This window comes from Pleurodeles waltl, chromosome 6 (genome assembly GCF_031143425.1).
Source record: "Pleurodeles waltl isolate 20211129_DDA chromosome 6, aPleWal1.hap1.20221129, whole genome shotgun sequence".
NCBI lineage: Eukaryota > Metazoa > Chordata > Amphibia > Caudata > Salamandridae > Pleurodeles > Pleurodeles waltl.
Genome location: NC_090445.1, coordinates 229,203,839 through 229,220,427, shown reverse-complemented (window position 1 = coordinate 229,220,427; position 16,589 = coordinate 229,203,839).

Sequence of the window (16,589 nt, the reverse complement as noted above, 5' to 3'; positions counted from 1 at the left end):
AAAAGAGAGTGACACACACACGTGCACGCAACACCCCCCCACCCTCACCCCCAACAACATACACACTAACACATCCAAAAACAGAATCCAAGGACAAAAGGAATTTAGTTTAACCAGTGTTATATTGGAACATTCAGATATAGCAAAAGATTTTTAAATAATCAGTAGATATAAAAGTTTACATTATGTACACAAGGCTGTACACTGTCCATGTAAATGTCCGTGGACCAGTGGTCCCAAAAAGCAGGGTGAAGCCCACACATGACACCTGCCTCAAAACGGAGAGAAAAACACAGGCACCTCAGGGGGAAGGGGAGGGTGGGGCACCTCAGCCAGAAGATGGTACAGCGCCACTGCTAATCGAGGGGGCTCCATGCCCACTGCCAGGTCCTGGGGAGCCACAGTCTCTCAAGTCTCTCAAGTGGGTGGGTTGCCCACTGCTTGGTCCTGGGGAGTGGATGGCATCTTCCACTGGTTCTGGAGGGGGCATTGTGCCCAGAGTGCTTCATCCTGCCAAGGATAGGGAGAGTGGATGCATGTCTCCACTGGTTCTGGAGGGGGCATTGTGCCCAGGGATACTGCGCCTGGGGTGTGGCAGTTAACATTCTCTCACCTGTGTGTCTGAGCCACGAGATGTACATGGAACAGGTAGCATGATACTCCACGGAGGCAAAGCCACACTGCATCCTATTTGGACTTAGGCTGCAAACTGCTGCCAGTGCCAGTGCTGATGGTGGTGTCTCATGTGGTGTGTCCAGGGTTCAGGACGTCAACTACAGCCTCGGACGGCTGCCCACTGGGGATGCTGCTGACGTCCGTTATAGTGGCACTGGCTGGGCACATGGCGATGCAGATGGTGGTGCAGGTGGCGGTGGCTGCGGTGGTGATGCTGGCGGTGCTGTCCGTGGTGCAGGTGTCTGTAGTGGTGGAGGGAGACACCAGACTGTCTCCGGCAGCCTCGGATGGCAGATCCTTGGGGAGAATGCTGCAGACTTACGTTGTGGCAGCGGCGGTGCAGGTGGCGGTGCAGGTGGTGCACATTGCGGTGGTGGTGACAGGGGTACTGGTCGCTGGCATCTCTGTGGAAATGGTGGTCACCAGGCCCTCACCAGGAGGCATCCTGCCCTGAGGTGACTTGGCCTTTGTCTTGTGTCCCTTTCCCACATTGGTAGTCGCTGCTGGGACGTTGGCACTATCCTCCTTGTGTTTGGATGAGGCCTTGCTGGGTGGGTGGTGAGACTTTCCCCTGCTGGATGCCGGCCCCTTCTTGACCTTGGCAGATGGCGGAATCGGTTGGTCCTTCCCATCTGTTTGTGGCACACTGGCAGCTGTGACAGGTGCACCCTTCGATCCACCCGGACTTGCAGATACCACAGCAGACGCAGATTTGGTGGCTGAGGTGCTGGGCTGGGATCTGGACATCCTGGCCCTAGGGGAAGGACGGGGGGTGGAGGTGTAGGGAAGAGGTTAATGTTAGCTAGGAAATGTTTTTGGACACACTGGGACGGGAAGATGGAGGGGGTGTGGGAGTGGAGGAAGAGGTAGTGGTTGTAGGAGGTGTACGTCTGCTGAGTTTGGGTGAAGGTGCATGGGCTAGAGGCTGTTGTGTGGTGGATGGCTGTTGAGTGGGTGTGTGCCTGCGTTTGTGTACTTTGGGAGGAGGGCATACAGACACACTGGGAGAGGACACTGGGGACGTGTGTATGGTTGTGGGGGTGGTGATTGCTCGTGAGTGGTGCGTTGTGATAGGCGTGCTGGTGATGGAGGCAGTGGCTGATGATGTAGTGCATGCAGGTGTGAGTGTAGATGAGACTGGGAGGGAGGTGGAGGATGTGGAGGAGGGGGACACAGTGGAGGAAGTGGATGTTGGTATGTTTGCATGGGTATGGTGCTTGTGTGAGTGCCTGTGTGATGATGTGTGGTGCTTATGTTTTCCTGAGCCACTTTTGTGTGTTGATGTGTGTGCCTGCTGGTCTGAAGGTGTGCTTGGGATAGGCTGAGGTAGAGGGGATTGGGTCTGGATAGTGGAAGTTGGAGGGGGGAGGCTGGACACAGGGACAATGGCTGCCATCAGTGCTGAGGCCAGAGCCTGAAATGCTCTCTGTTGGGCCGCCACGCCAGAATGAATTCCCCTCAGGTATGCATTTGTCTGTTGCAAATGCCTCTCAACACCCTGGATGGCATTCAGAATGGTTGACTGCCCAACAGTGAGGGATCTCAGGAGGTCAATAGCCTTCTCACTGAGGGCAGCAGGTCTGACTGGGGCAGGTCCTGAGGTGCCTGGGGCGAAGGAGATGCCCACCCTCCTGGGTGAGCGGGCACGGGAAACACGCTGAGGGGCTGCTGGAAGGGCAGTGCTGGTAGGGGCGGTGACGGTTGTACCTGTTTTTGGGGTGGGCACAGAGATGTCCACCATCACCATGGAGCTCCCATCAGAGGAGGAGTCGCTGTCATTGGTATCCCCTCCTGTGCCCGTCGTGGAACTCCCCTCGCCCTCCGTCCCACTGGTGCCTTCACCCTCCGTGGATTCACCGTCATGGGCCATGTGGGATGCAGCTCCCTCCGTCGCCGGTGCCTCTGCTCCTCTGCCAGACTATGCCAATGCACATAAGGACAGGGTGACAAAACAAGAAGGGGGGGGAGACAGAGGACACACATGGTCAATGCCAGCAACACCACTACCGTTGGCGGACACAACACACACTGAGCTGCCCTATGCACTAGGCCTTGCCCAACCACTCACTATGGTAGTCACCACCCCATGGGGTACAATGCCTAACGCCAGCACCTGCACACCTGACACCCACAGGACCCTGCACACTAGTAGTTGCCCAATTGTACCATTGGGGTAGGGGTGCCTCAGTGTCTGAAAACAAGGGACCTACCCTGGCATGCACCCCCTGGCCTAGGGGCACCCACAGCCAACATCCCCCACCCAGCTAGCTCCTAAAGCGCGCAAAGTCAGGATTCAGAATCTGTACTCACCCCCTTGTGGCTGCGCCCATCCAACTCCAGATAGGCCACCGGCAGGATGCGGAACATCAGTGGGGTCATAGTGCGATGGGCACCCCTTCCACGTTGGGAGGCCAGCCCCAGCTGGGCCTCCGCCGTCTTCTTGGTCCAGCGGCACAGGTCCTCCCATCTCTTGCGGCAGTGGGTGCTCCGCCTGTGATAGACCCCCAGGGTCCGCACCTCCTTGGCCATGGCACACCAAATACCCTTCTTCTGGTGGGTGCTGACCTAGAGGGTAAAAAGAGCGAAATAAATCAATTACTCACCCGTCCGGACTGTCATACTCATTGCACACCAGCCCTGACGCACATACACTGACCACCTCACATGCAGCACTAAGGTCAGCCACCAACATGTGGCTTACATCCACACCACTCCAAACAGACATTGCCCACACATCATGCTCACAGTGTACTCACCTGTTTGTCTGGAGGACCGTAGAGTAGCGTGTACTGGGGGAGGACCCCATCCACCAGTTTGTCCAACTCCTCCGCAGTGAAGGCAGGGGCCCTTTCCCCAGACACTCTAGCCATTGTTGCTTTTAGACTCAGGTCACAGCAGCACTTGCAGTGTAGGTCCTTTCCTGTTGATGGTCAGGTATCAAGTGAGTGAATGAGTAGAAAATGGTGGTAATGTCCATGGCGGTGCGTACCGTAACCGCCGGCGTATATCCCCATTGGCTCCTAGGACTCATAGGGCCCAATGATATCCAATGCAGAGTTGTGTGGCGGTCTTTGACCGCCTACCGCGACGCTGCACAACGCCAGCGCAGTTACCTAATTTCCCCTTGTCCCTCCTCACAAGTAAGGCAGCCGCCATTTCAGGGGAGCACATGGCATGGCACCTAAATGTGTCATAGCACATATTGGCGCATATACTGACTCACCATCTCACACACGGATTCTGTAACATTAGTTCAGACACAGTTGTGCTATCTATGTGGGAAATGACCTTCTGCTCACCGTTCTCCTCCATAGACTACAACCGCTGAGACAGCATATGAGATGGCGGCATCCTCCGGTGTACAGACCCCTGGTGGACCTGTCGACAATGGAAGACAGACATATCATAATCACATACAGACTTGATCATGCCACAATCCAAGAACTGTGTGTCCAATTGGAGCCACACCTGATGTCAGCTATCAGCCAGCCCACACGTATTCCCCCTCTTGTGCAGGTCCTGTCAGTCCTCCATTTCCTGGCAAGTGGCTCCTTCCAAAACTACAGTGGCCATGGCATCAGGGATGTCTCAGCCAATGTTCTCAAACGTGTTGGGCAGGGTGTTGTCTGCCCTGCTGAAACATATGCGCAGCTACATCGTGTTCCCCCAGGTGGAGGATTTGGCCACAGTGAAAGCTGACTTCTGTGCCCTGGGACATATCCCCAACATCATTGGTGCCATTGATGGTACACATGTAGCATGTCCCCCCCCCCTGGAGAAATGAACAAGTGTACAGAAATAGAAGAATAGATGAATGTGCAAATGGTGTGTTTGGCTGACCAGTACATCTCCCATGTGAATGCCAAGTATCCTGGCTCTGTGCATGACGCCTATATCTTGCATAATAGCAGTATCCCTTTTGTGATGGGCCAACTCCAGAGGCACCGGGTGTGGCTAATAGGTGAGCCCAAGGTCCCCACACTGTATGAGCAGGTGTCTGGGTATGGGGTCGTCCATAAGGGTTAGTGTGTGTCTGACAGTTGTCCCTTGATATTGAAGGTGACTCTGGTTACCCCAACCTATCATGGCTACTGACCCCAGTGAGGAATGCCAGGACAAGGGCAGAGGACCGCTACAATGAGGCACATGGGCGGACTAGGTGTATTATTGAGAGGACATTCGGCCTCCTGAAAGCCAGATTCCGGTGCCTCCATCTGACAGGTGGCTCCCTGTACTACTCACCCAAGAAGGTGTGCCAGATCATCGTGGCATGCTGTATGTTGCACAACCTGACATTGAGAAGCCAGGTGCATTTTCTGCTGGAGGATGAGCCAGGTGATGGTCTTGTGGCAGCGGTGGAGCCTGTGGACAGTGAGGAAGAGGAGGCAGAGGAAGAAGATGTTGACAACAGGACAAACATCATCCTGCAGTACTTCCAGTGACACACAGGTAAGAGACTAACTACTCTTCACATATCAGTTTACTTTAGGACATTGTACATGGCAGCCTCTTAAGCTCTGTCTATGGACACTGACTGTTCACTTTGGATTTCCTTTTTTCAGATCTGTGTACCCCATTCTGCCTTCTGCTATGTGTACTGCTGCCCAACAACTGTCATACATTGGTAGGAGTAAATGAACATATACCTTGCAATGCTTTGCTAATGTTGTAGTAATACATTTGTGAATCATCAGACTGACTCCAGATTGGTATTTGATTAAAGGGTGTTTATTTAGGTGCTCATGGGTATAGGGGTATGTTCAAGTGGCTGGGGTGATGGTGGAGGAAGGTCCATGGTAGAGTCCAGTCTCTTGGTATCACAGGTGCATTGTCCAATGGGGCTTAAGAAGGGGAGCAATGGCAGTTTAAGGTGGGCAGGAAAACTGAGTAGGACAGAAGGGCGACAATCAGGAGGGTCCTATTTTCTGGTGGAGGTCTTGGCAATGTTCTCTGTTTTCTTCCTGGATCACAGGGACCGTTTGCGGGGTGGTTCTCCTTCTGCAGGGGGTGGAGTGCTGGTGGCCTGTTGGTCCCGTGGCGGTGCCTCCTGTCCACCAGCGCCGGCGGAGGTGGAAGGCTTTTGCTCTGTTTGGCTAGTGACAGGGGCCCTTTGTTGAGCCACTGCCTCACTCATGGTCTTGCCCATATCAGCCAGCACCCCTGCTATGGTGACCAGGATGGTGAGGTCCTCCCTGATCTCCATGTATTGTCCCTGTTGCAGCCACTGGGTCTCCTGAAACTTGGCCAGTACTGTGCCCATGGTCTCCTGGGAATGGTGGTATGCTCCAATGATGTTGGTGAGTGCCTCATGGAGAGTGGGTTCCCTGGGCCTGTCCTCCCCCTGTCGCACAGCAGTCCTCCCAGCTTCCCTGTTGTCCTGTGCTTCTGTCCAGTGAACCGTGTGCCCACTGCCACTGACCCCAGGTCCCTGATCGTCCTGGGTTAGTGGGATTGCCTGGGATCCCTGCAGTGGTGGACACACTGCTGATTGACGTGTCCTGGGGACAGTGGCATGGGCCTGCTGGGTGGGTGCTGTGCTGGTGTTTGCTGAGGGGGGAGGCTCTGTGGTGGGTTGGGACTGTGGCAGGGGAACCGACTGTCCAGAGGTCCCAGATTGGCCAGGCTGGTCATCCTGATCCAGGCGTGCAGAGCTGCTGTCATCACTATGGGCCTCTTCTGGGGGGGGGACTGGATGTAGCTGGCACCTCCTGTCCGGCGATGTTGGGTAGGGGTCCTTTTGGGATGCGTAAGCATTGTTGTTGTATCTGTGTGTGCCATCTTGTGCAATAGGTGTGTTTCCCTTATAGAATTGTGCTTTCCCTGTCGCCTTGGCTTTGTGTGATTGCTGATTGTGTGGGGTGGGTAAGTCTCTCTAGTGTGCATGCTGTGCTGATGGCTGTCCATGCAGGTCTGTGATGGGGGTCCATGCATTGGTGTTGCATGCAGGGCTTGGTATTGGAATGGGTGGGTTGTGATAGTGGGGTAAATGTGAGGTGGTGGAGTGATGGGGGTGAGGGTAGGAGTTAGTGACGGCATGCAGGTTGGGTGAGGGGATACAGTAGTGAAAGATGTGACTTACCAGATACCAGTCCTCCTGCTACTCCTGCGAGGCCCTCAGGATGCAGTATTGCCAAGACTTGCTCCTCGCATGTTGTTATTTGTGGGGGAGGAGGTGGTGGTCCACCGCCAGTCCTCTGTCCAGCTACCTGGTGTCTTGAAACCATGGAACGTACCTTCCCCCGTAGGTCGTTCCACCTCTTCCTGATGTCATCCCTGGTTCTTGGATGCTGTCCCATTGCATTGACCCTGTCCACGATTCTCCGCCATACCTCAACTTCCTTGCAGTGGACGTCTGCTGCACCTTAGATCCGAATAGCTGTGGCTCTACCCAGATTATTTCCTCCACCAATACCCTTAGCTCCTCCTCAGAAAACTTGGGGTGTCTTTGAGGTGCCATGATGTGATGTGAGTGATATGTGTGAGGTGATGTGTGGGGTGATGTGTTGTGATGTATTATGTGATGTGTGTGGATGGTGTATGAGTGATGGTGTTCTGTGCCTCTGAGTAAAGGTGTGCCCTTTCCTTTTCTCTCTCTGCTTGTTCTAATTTTTTCATTGAAAGGGTTGTGGGTAATGTGTGTGTGTGTTTTATAGTGGTGTGGGTGTGTGGGTATGGTGTGTGTATGTGTGCCAGGTGTGTGTTTTTTTAATTGTCCAATGTTGTGTGGTTTTGTAAGTGTGTGTGTATTTTGAGCGCGGCGCTGTGTACCGCCAATGGTTTACCACGGTTGACAGACCGCCGCGTTGATTCGTGGGTCGTGATACTGTGAGCGTATTCCTGTTGGCGTGACGGTGTGGGTTTTGCTATTGCCAGTTTATCACTGACCTTTGGTGTGGCAGACTTGTGTGGGTGTCTGTGTTGTGGCGGATTTCTCTGTGTGGGTCATAATACCCGTGGCAGATTACCTCCGCGGTCACAGTATGTTGGCGCTCGTGAGCATGGCGGTAGGCGGCATTTACCGCCAAGGTTGTAATGAGGGCCTTTGTGTCTTGACACGTTGTCTGTGTGTGCATAATGATTAGAACATTCCCCAAACTTAACAACCCCTACCCTACCTTACCGTGCTGTGATCTAGAATGTGACCCACCCCCCTCCAATTCACGGTACATGTGCACTCTTAACCAAGTAAACATGTTGCTGGAGAAATTCTTGTGCACTATATTATGTTGGAGTAGTCCATGCAGGCACTGAGTCAAAGACAAACAGGAATCACATAGCATGCTGTGCACTGGCTCCCCCAAGTCCCTAAGCAGACCCGGAGCTTATGTTTCAGGAATACCAAGAGTCGGGCATAAGCCTGCATTTTTAGTGCCATCCAATCCCTCGAGCCTGCATCTCTTGCTATACCTACAGTTTGCATACAGGTATCGTATCAAACAATATGGTCGGATGTCATTGGTGTGATCACAGGCAGGTGTCCTCTTCAGTCTCTGTGTCAGACCCCGCAGAGTCCGATCCACTCTCCTCTCTGGCCGTGTTGCCCTCAATTTATTACTGTCATTAAGTCCACTGCCTTTCTTGATTTCTTCCATTACTTTCTGTTGTTCCCCCTTCATCTGTGCTTTCTTCTGGGATGATCTGCTTCCTGCTTCTCTTCTTTTCCTGGACTTCCGCTGCTGCCATGCATGACCACGCCCTTTGACGAGGCCTCCTGGTCAGACCCCACACCTTGTTGTTCCATTCTCTGCCACACCTGCTGTGCAGATATCAGAAAGTGTACCTTGTCTTTGTGGATGACCCACAAGATCAGAGAGTATTTAATGCCTAGTTGGTGCAGTCTCTTTTTGACCGGTATAAATGACCCTCTCCGTCTTCGGACAAGTGTTCTATAGTCTGGGTATATATTGACTTCCTGCCCATCAAATGTCCGGGGACCATGTTTGTGGGAGAGTTGGAGTATATTATCTCGGTCTCTATAGCTCATAAGTCTGGCTATAATCGGTTGGGGTTGAGGGGGGTTATCCCGGGACATGTACCCTTGCCGGCATTCTCTGTGCTCTTTCCACTGAGAAAAACAGCTAGGGCTTCCCCTGTAGTATTATTTTTCTTAGCCAGCCTTCGGCAAAGAGTTCCACGCTTTGGCCTTCTGCCTTTTCAAGGACTTCTATAGTCCGCACATTGTGTCTTCAGGATCTCCCTTCTGCTTCTTCCAGACGGTCTGTGATACCTGCCACCCCCTTCTTCACTTGTGCACAGTATTTCGTGAGGTCTTGTACCGTCAGACGAGTTGTGTTTAGCTTCCTTTCTGCTGTTTCGTGAACCCTCTCTGTCAGGTTTTTGTGATCTGCCCTCAATATGCCTACTTCGTTCACCACCACTGCTATCTGCCCCTCTAGTGTCACTTTGGTGTCTTTGATAGCTGCTAGTATCACTGCAGTGTGTGTCGCAAGCGGATCTTCCTCATGGTTTGGGGGTGAAGTCCCTCTTTCTTCTACCTTTCTGAGGTGTGTCCAGTGGTTTGTTCTACACCACCTTTGGTTTACTTGGTTTCCCCATGTTGGTGAGCAGAGATGCACGATTTAAGGTGGGGGGAGTGCACACCAGCGCCACTCTATTCCTGCCCCCTGTTAATCTCGTCACCCTGCTGCACTTTGGGAGGCCCGGTTGTGTCCGTGGAGGAGGGTGGGGGAGTGTTCCAGGGGCCATCCTCTTATCCATGGTGTAATTATTAGTAGATAAGTGGTGACCCTTATTATGGTCAGGTTATCTCACCACCTGGTCAATTCTCATCACCTCCTAGTCTTTATTGGACTTGTATGTCTCTGGAGTTTGGGCCCCAGCATGTGCGACCTTGCCAATGGGCTCTAGCGATTCCATAGCTTCTTAGGCTCCCCCCACAGTTACTGCATTAAGACGTGCTTCAGGTGTTGTGTCCGCTACTTTCTCTTGCTGTCCTTCACCCCTAGGACTTCAATCCTGCCTTTCACTAGATGGGCAGGGTGATCGTGGGATCCGGGCGACAGGCCGCCCTGCTTACCAGGTAGCCACAGGCCCAGGATCCTGGTCGCATCAGGCCATGCAACTCACAGGCTTCTCCGTGGTTCTGGGCCTCTGCCGCTTGCATTTTCTGGCATGTCTCTCTCTCTCTCCACTATCCGCCGCACTCAGCTGGGTCTCAGACCGTCCCCAGTAGATTTCACACTCCCATCGGTTTCTGTTCCTTCTGTGAGCCTGCTTGCAGTGCAGGACTTTATGTGCCATCTTGCCACCCTCTGATTACCGTCAGCTGTCGCCGGGTCTGTAGGTTCTTTTCTGGCTATCTGGGGCTCCGGATACACCCATCCCTGGGTTTGCGGGCTGCGGTGTGTTTGCCCCCTCGACTCCTCCATTTACAGGGTGCTGGGCATAGGATTAATGACTCCCTGGTACTGCTGATGGTTGGAGCTCATGCTGGCATCAGTGCTACTGTATCAGTGCCTCAGCAACAATACCAGTGGCCTTATTTACAAACATTTACAAAAAATGAACAGTAATGTAGTATCTGATAGAGATTTCTAGTTGCAGATTCCTTACCTTAGATTTCTCCCCCAGGCGTCAGCCTAGAGCCAGAGGTTTTTCTTTGAGCAGTACCCATGCATGCTGTCAGGTGGCATCGGTTGACTCTGCGTCCGTCTTTGCCGTTGTGGTCGCCGTGATGACGTGGTGGTGGTATATAGGCACCACCCTGGCACACTGAAGTCAGTTCTTTTCATTCTGCTCCAGCCTGTGCGCAGATCCAGAGAACTATGGTAGTTTTTTGACTGACTTTTTGACCTTTTTGTCAAACTTTTTGACTACTTGGTGCGTTGAGATGTCTTCCTGCAAGACCGGATTCAAGCCGTGAGACTCCTGTTGCCGCATGATGTCAGTGACGGATCCGCACCTTGTGTGCTTCTGAAACCTGGAGCATGACCACAACTCAAAGTGGTGCTCTGAGTGCCGGATCATGAACACGAAGGCTTTGATGGAGCAGTACCTAAAGCTCACGGTGGCCTGTCGCTCGGCTTTGCGTCACTCCCAGTCTCGTTCGAGAGGAAGGTCTTGAGACCACACATGGAGCCATCACCACTCGTCTTTGTCCCACTCCAAATCGTTGGGACATTCGGGTCCCAGAAAGAAGAAGTCGAAGAACAAATGTTTTTCGACTTCACCCAGTTGCTTGAACGATGTGGGAGGAGCGTCAACGCTCTAGGTCTCCGTCCTCAGAGCCTGCTTCTGGGTCGGCTCTGCACCTCCCTGAGTTTCCAGGAGCCGGAGACCACCCCACACCTTCCCCCCACGCAAATTAGAGAGTTTTATGAGGCCATGCGCCTCATTTTTGGGCAGACCGACCCTCTTATCATGCCTTCAGGCCTAGTGGGGATTGGAAGATCCCCCCTGGGGTTCCGGACCGGTGCCTTCGGCCTCGGCTCCTGAGGGCACCCCAGAATCTGTTACCGGATTTGTACCGGTGCCGTTCGTGCCATTGTGACCTTCCCCAGTAAAGATGTTGACGCTTCTGACGCTGGTCAGGCCCACAATCGCGTCGATCTCATACTCATTCCCGACTCCGATCCAGAGCTGGAATGACATTGCTCAACGCCGTTTCCGTCTTTGACGGGCACTATATGCCCCCGAATGGATCCTGACCTCTATGCCTATGGGTACAGGTAAGGTGGGAGTATGGAGGGGTCACTGGACCCTTTAGAATTCCAGCTAGAGGATCCTGAAATGGACTGGGCTCAGGAATTGGGCATAGCCAGTGGTCGTGACACCTGCTTTCTCCCCCTACCATGGCTACAGAGAAGGGAGCCTCATATTCAGTGGTCGTGAGAAGAGCAGCTGAGGTCCTGGGAATGAGCTGTCTTGGGTGGCTGTCAGGACTAACCTCCTGACAGAGGCGCTTCAGCCAGGGGCTTACAGGCCTGAACCCCTTTTGCCCTTTAATGAAGCCCTCACTGATGTCCTGCTGGGAATGTGGTCTAAACCCAGCGCAAGGGCTCCTATCAACAGGACAATCATTCTTCTTCCATAGGCCTGCGCATAACAACCATAAATTCCTGAGCCAACAGCCAAGGTCTGAGAGTTTGGTCATCCAGGCTTCTTCCTCTTCTGACGCATTCCCATCCTCATCCCCAGATAGAGAATCAAAACGACTGGACCAACTTGGGAAGAAGTTATTATTTTCCTCCATTCTGGCATTGCAGTCCGTGAACACCGCATGCCCATACTTTATGGGATAGGGTTATGCAGGTGCTGCCACAGGTCTCAGAGGAGGCCCGGGCCATTCTCTCCCAAGCTGTTGCTGATGGGAGGGATGCAGCCAAGTTCACGATTCGTTGTGGGCTGGACACAACCGACTCACTAGGCAGATCGGTTGTGTTGACGGTAGCCTGGAGGCGCCGTGCTTGGCTAAGGATGTCTGGCTTTTCAGGGGATAACAGCAATCCCTTATGGACATGCCTTTCGATGGCACCCGTTTCTTTGGAGACAAAGCAGACTCCTCCTTTTTATGGAAGTGGTGTCCAACTGCGTCCATTTCCCCCAGCCATCATGCTGCGCATGCCCCCCAGCCTCTGTGTGGCCACAGACGTGGGATCCAATGTGCCCGTGGATCAGGAAGCCAGCGGTTGGTCCAGTCCACCACCACCCCCCACCAACAAGCTGCAGCCTCCAAATCTTCATAGTCCGTCGCCCAGTCACGGGTAGGTTGGAAGCAGGATTCGCCTTCACCTGCCCCACTGGGAATCCAACACAACGGACAAGTGTGTTTGCAAAACGTCCAAAAGGGCTGCTCCCTCCCCTTGAAGACTTCCCCTCCGGCCCTGCCACCTTCCTACGATCAGATGACAGAGAATCACTTGGCACTTCTCCGCAAGGAAGTTACGGCTCTCTTGGCCAAGGGAGCCATAGAGAGGGTCCCTTTGCCAGAAGTAGGTTGTGGTTGTTATTCCTGCTACTTTCTGGTGCCCAAAAAGGATAAGGGAAACCCACCTATCCTAGACCTCCGATACCTCAATCTCTTCCTCAGAAAGGAAAAGTTCAAAATGCTCACTCTGGCTTAGGTCCTATCTGTCCTGGACCCTGGAGACTGGATGGTAGCCTTGCACTTGCAGGACACCTACTTTTACATTCCCATCCTGCCAGTTCGTGGTAAGTCACCAGCACTTTCAGTTTACCGTGCTCCCTTTTGGCCTTACCAGTGCCCCTCGAGAGTTCACGAAAGTGAAGGCAGTGGTCGCAGCTCATCTGCACAAACTAGGGGTTTCAGTCTTTCCCTACCTCGATGACTGGCTGTTGAAGGCGGGCTTGCCCCAGACTGTCATCTCCCACCTTCAGACTACAGCGAACCTCCTGCATTCGCTGGGGTTCACTTTAAAAGTGACAAAGTCACACCTTACTCCCTCTCACACTCTCCATTTCATCAGAGCTGTTCTGGACACAGTGCAGTTTCGGCGCTATCCTTCAGAGTGGTGAGTCCAGGATATTCAGCCTCTGTTTTGGGTTTTGGTGGGAATGACTCAGAGTCTGTTGGGCCTCATGCCCTCCTGCATCCTGCTCATCACACATGCCAGATGGCAAATGCGATCTACGCAGTCGAACCTGAAGTCCCAGTGGGCGCCACATCAGGGGAATCTCTACGACATGGTCCAGATCTCGGAGGGAACTGCCCATGTCTGCAGTGGTGGCTTTTGAACCGCTATTGGGTCAACAGCAGATCCCTCCCCTTCTCCAACCAGATCTGACAGTAGTGACAGATGCATCACTCCTTGGATGTGATGGCCACATGGGGGAGGCGGAGATCAGAGGCGCCTGGTCTCCGACACATTTCGGGCTCCACATCAATCTTCTAGCGCTCAGGGCAATCAGGCTTGCATTGAAAGCATTCCTTCCCTCGCTCAAAGAGAAAGTGGTGTAGATGTTTATGGACAACACCACCACCATGTGATACTGCAGCAAGCAGGGCGGAGTTGGGTTGTGGACCCTTTGCCAGGAGGCTCTGCGTCTCTGAACATGGCTGGAATGCCAGGGCATATCCCTGGTGGTTCAACATCTGGTGGGCTCGCTGAATGTCAAAGCAGACAAACTCAGCCGTCAATATATGGTCGATCACAAATGGCATCTCCATCCGGAGGTGGCGCAAGGTCTCTTTCAGCATTGGGGGGAACCTTGGTTAGATCTGTTCGCTTCCGTAGAGAACGTGAAATGTCAGCTGTTTTGCGTGCTGGAGTTTTCCATGGAGCACTCGCGTGTGGCAACACTTTTCATCTCAAGTAAAACTCAGGCTTCCTTTCCACCAGTACCACTTCTGCCCAGAGATCTCAAAAAGATCAAGACCAATTGGGCCCAAGTCGTTCTTGTGGCTCCGGACTGGGCATAAAGAGTCTGGTATCCCGAACTATTGAACATGGCCATCGATCCTCCGATCAGACTGCCCCTCCAGGAGGATCTTCTGTCGCAGCAGCGGGGGATGGTTCTCCTGTCTCCTCCTTCTTGTGTGGAGATTGACCGGTGACAGTTGACAGCTTTTGACCTTCCGCTCGAAGTCTGTAATGTTATCTTGGAAGCCAGGCGTTCCTCCACTAAAACAGTATACGCCTGTTGCTGGAACAAATTTGTGGCGTGGTGTACAGACAAGTCTGTTGACCCCTTTCTGTCCCTCTTTCTGAGGTTCTTTTGTTTGTTCTTTCTCTGGCCCAGCAGGGCTCTACTCTGGGCACCCTCTAGGGTTATTTGCCTTCCATCTCTGCTTTTCTCCGATTGCCTGACCAACCCTCCTTGTTTAAATCTCCCATTGATGGAAGATTTCTTAAGGGTCTTACTCATCTTTTTCCTCCTTCTCCGTTCATGATGCCCCAATGGGAGTTGAACTTAGGGCCAGATGTAGGAAACTCCCAAATTGCGACTTGCAATTTGCGAGTCCCTGCGACTCGCAAATTGCAAGTCGCAATTTGGTATGCAGAAAGGTGTCTCAGACACCTTCTGCGAGTCGCTATGGGGTCGCAAAGACCCACCTCATTAATATTAATGAGGTGGGTCGCAATTTGCGACCCCATAGCGACTCAGGGCACTCACGGGGATGGAGGCCTGCTGGGAACAGCAGACCTCCATGTCCGTGACTGCTTTTAAATAAAGCATTTTTTTTTTTCAAAGTGTAGCCCGTTTTCCTTAAAGGAAAACGAGCTGCACTTAATAAAAAAAAACGAAACCTTTTGTTTCGGATTTTTCAGGGCAGGTAGTGGTCCCTTGGACCACTGCCTGCTCTGAAAAAATATTTTTGGGTCCAGTCACAAAGGGGGGAAGGGGTCCCGTTTGCGAGTGGGTTACCATCCACTTCAAGTGGAATGGAATTGCATACCACTGCAACTCGCAAATAGGAAGGGAACACCCCTTCCTATTTGCGACTCTGAAATGCATTTTGCGAGTCGGTTCCGACTCGCAAAATGCATTTCTACATACCATAGACGCATTTGCGACTCGCAAACGGCGATTTTCGCCGTTTGCGAGTCACAAATTCGTTGCTACATCTGGCCCTTAGTTCTTACTTTTCCGATGTGTGCTCCTTTCGAGCTACTTCACAACTGCTCACTTTGCCTGCTTACTCTAACAACAGCCTTCCTTGTAGCCATCACCTCTGGCCGCAGAGTGAGTGAGCCTCAGGCTCATTCCCCAAAGCCATCTTTCATCTCCATCCATCATGACAAGTTTGTGCTTTGTACCAATGCTTTCTTTCTACCTAAGGTGGTCATGCCCTTTCTTGTAGGCCAATCCATCACTTGGCCTACTTTTTATGCACCCTCAATTCCTTCTTAGGAAGAGGAGAGACCCCACTGCCTGGATCCAAAATCACTGTTGGTGTTTTATCTTCAGCTTACCAAAGAGTTCCTGGTTGAAGATCAACTGTTTGTGGGTTATGTGGGTGCGAAGAAAGGTTGGGCTGTGCAGAAGAGAAACATCTTTAGATGGGTTGGTCTCCACATAAAATGTGCTACACATTGGCTAAAAAGCAAGCCCCGGAAGGCTTGCGCGCTCACTGTACTAGAGCAACAGCTGCAACCACTGCGTTAGCACATGGAGTTCCAGTCCTGGACATCTTCCAGGGAGCAGTGCGGGCATCCTTGCACATGTTTAGCAAATACTACTGCCTGGAAAGTCAGGTCCAAAGGGATGGGTACTTTGCCCATTCAGTACTGCAGGAATTCCTAATATAATCATGGTTTGCAGACCGTCCTCCAGGGATGGTATTGCTTGGGTATCTATTCTAATGTAAGAAATCTGCAACTAGAAGTCTCTATCAGATAAACAAGTTACTTGCCTTCAGTAACAAATTATGTAGTAGAGACATTCTAGTTGCAGATTCCTTACCCAGCCATCCTCCCCGCCCTGCGAACTGATTTCTAGGAACAGGGACTTCCCTTTCAGGACCCTAGTTCTGGTGCACCAGAGTCAGTGTTCTTCATGGCTTTGCGCTTCTGTTGTGGAAAGTTGTGAAAAGTAACTGACGTCAGCAAGGCGGGGTGGCACCTATATACGACCCGCAATGCCATATGCAGCGATCACAATGCCAGCAAGGGACGCTGAGTCAACCAACACCACCTAATGGCATGCAGGGGTACTGCTCGAAGAAAAATCTCCAGATCCAGACTGATCCCTGAGGGAAATTCTAAGGTAAGGAATCTGCAACTAGAATAAGTATCTTCCAGATAATTCATTACTGAAGGTAAGTAACTTGTTCTTTAGTTTCCTTCAATAAAAGCAAGCCTAGATGAAGGGCATTAACACAATTGAATTAGACTTTGCAAATTCTAAACATGAATAAATTGTCATACCAACTTATAACTCTGTCAACTGTCTTTCTTCCCTATAATTTGACCTCAAGAAAGATAGCCATCTCC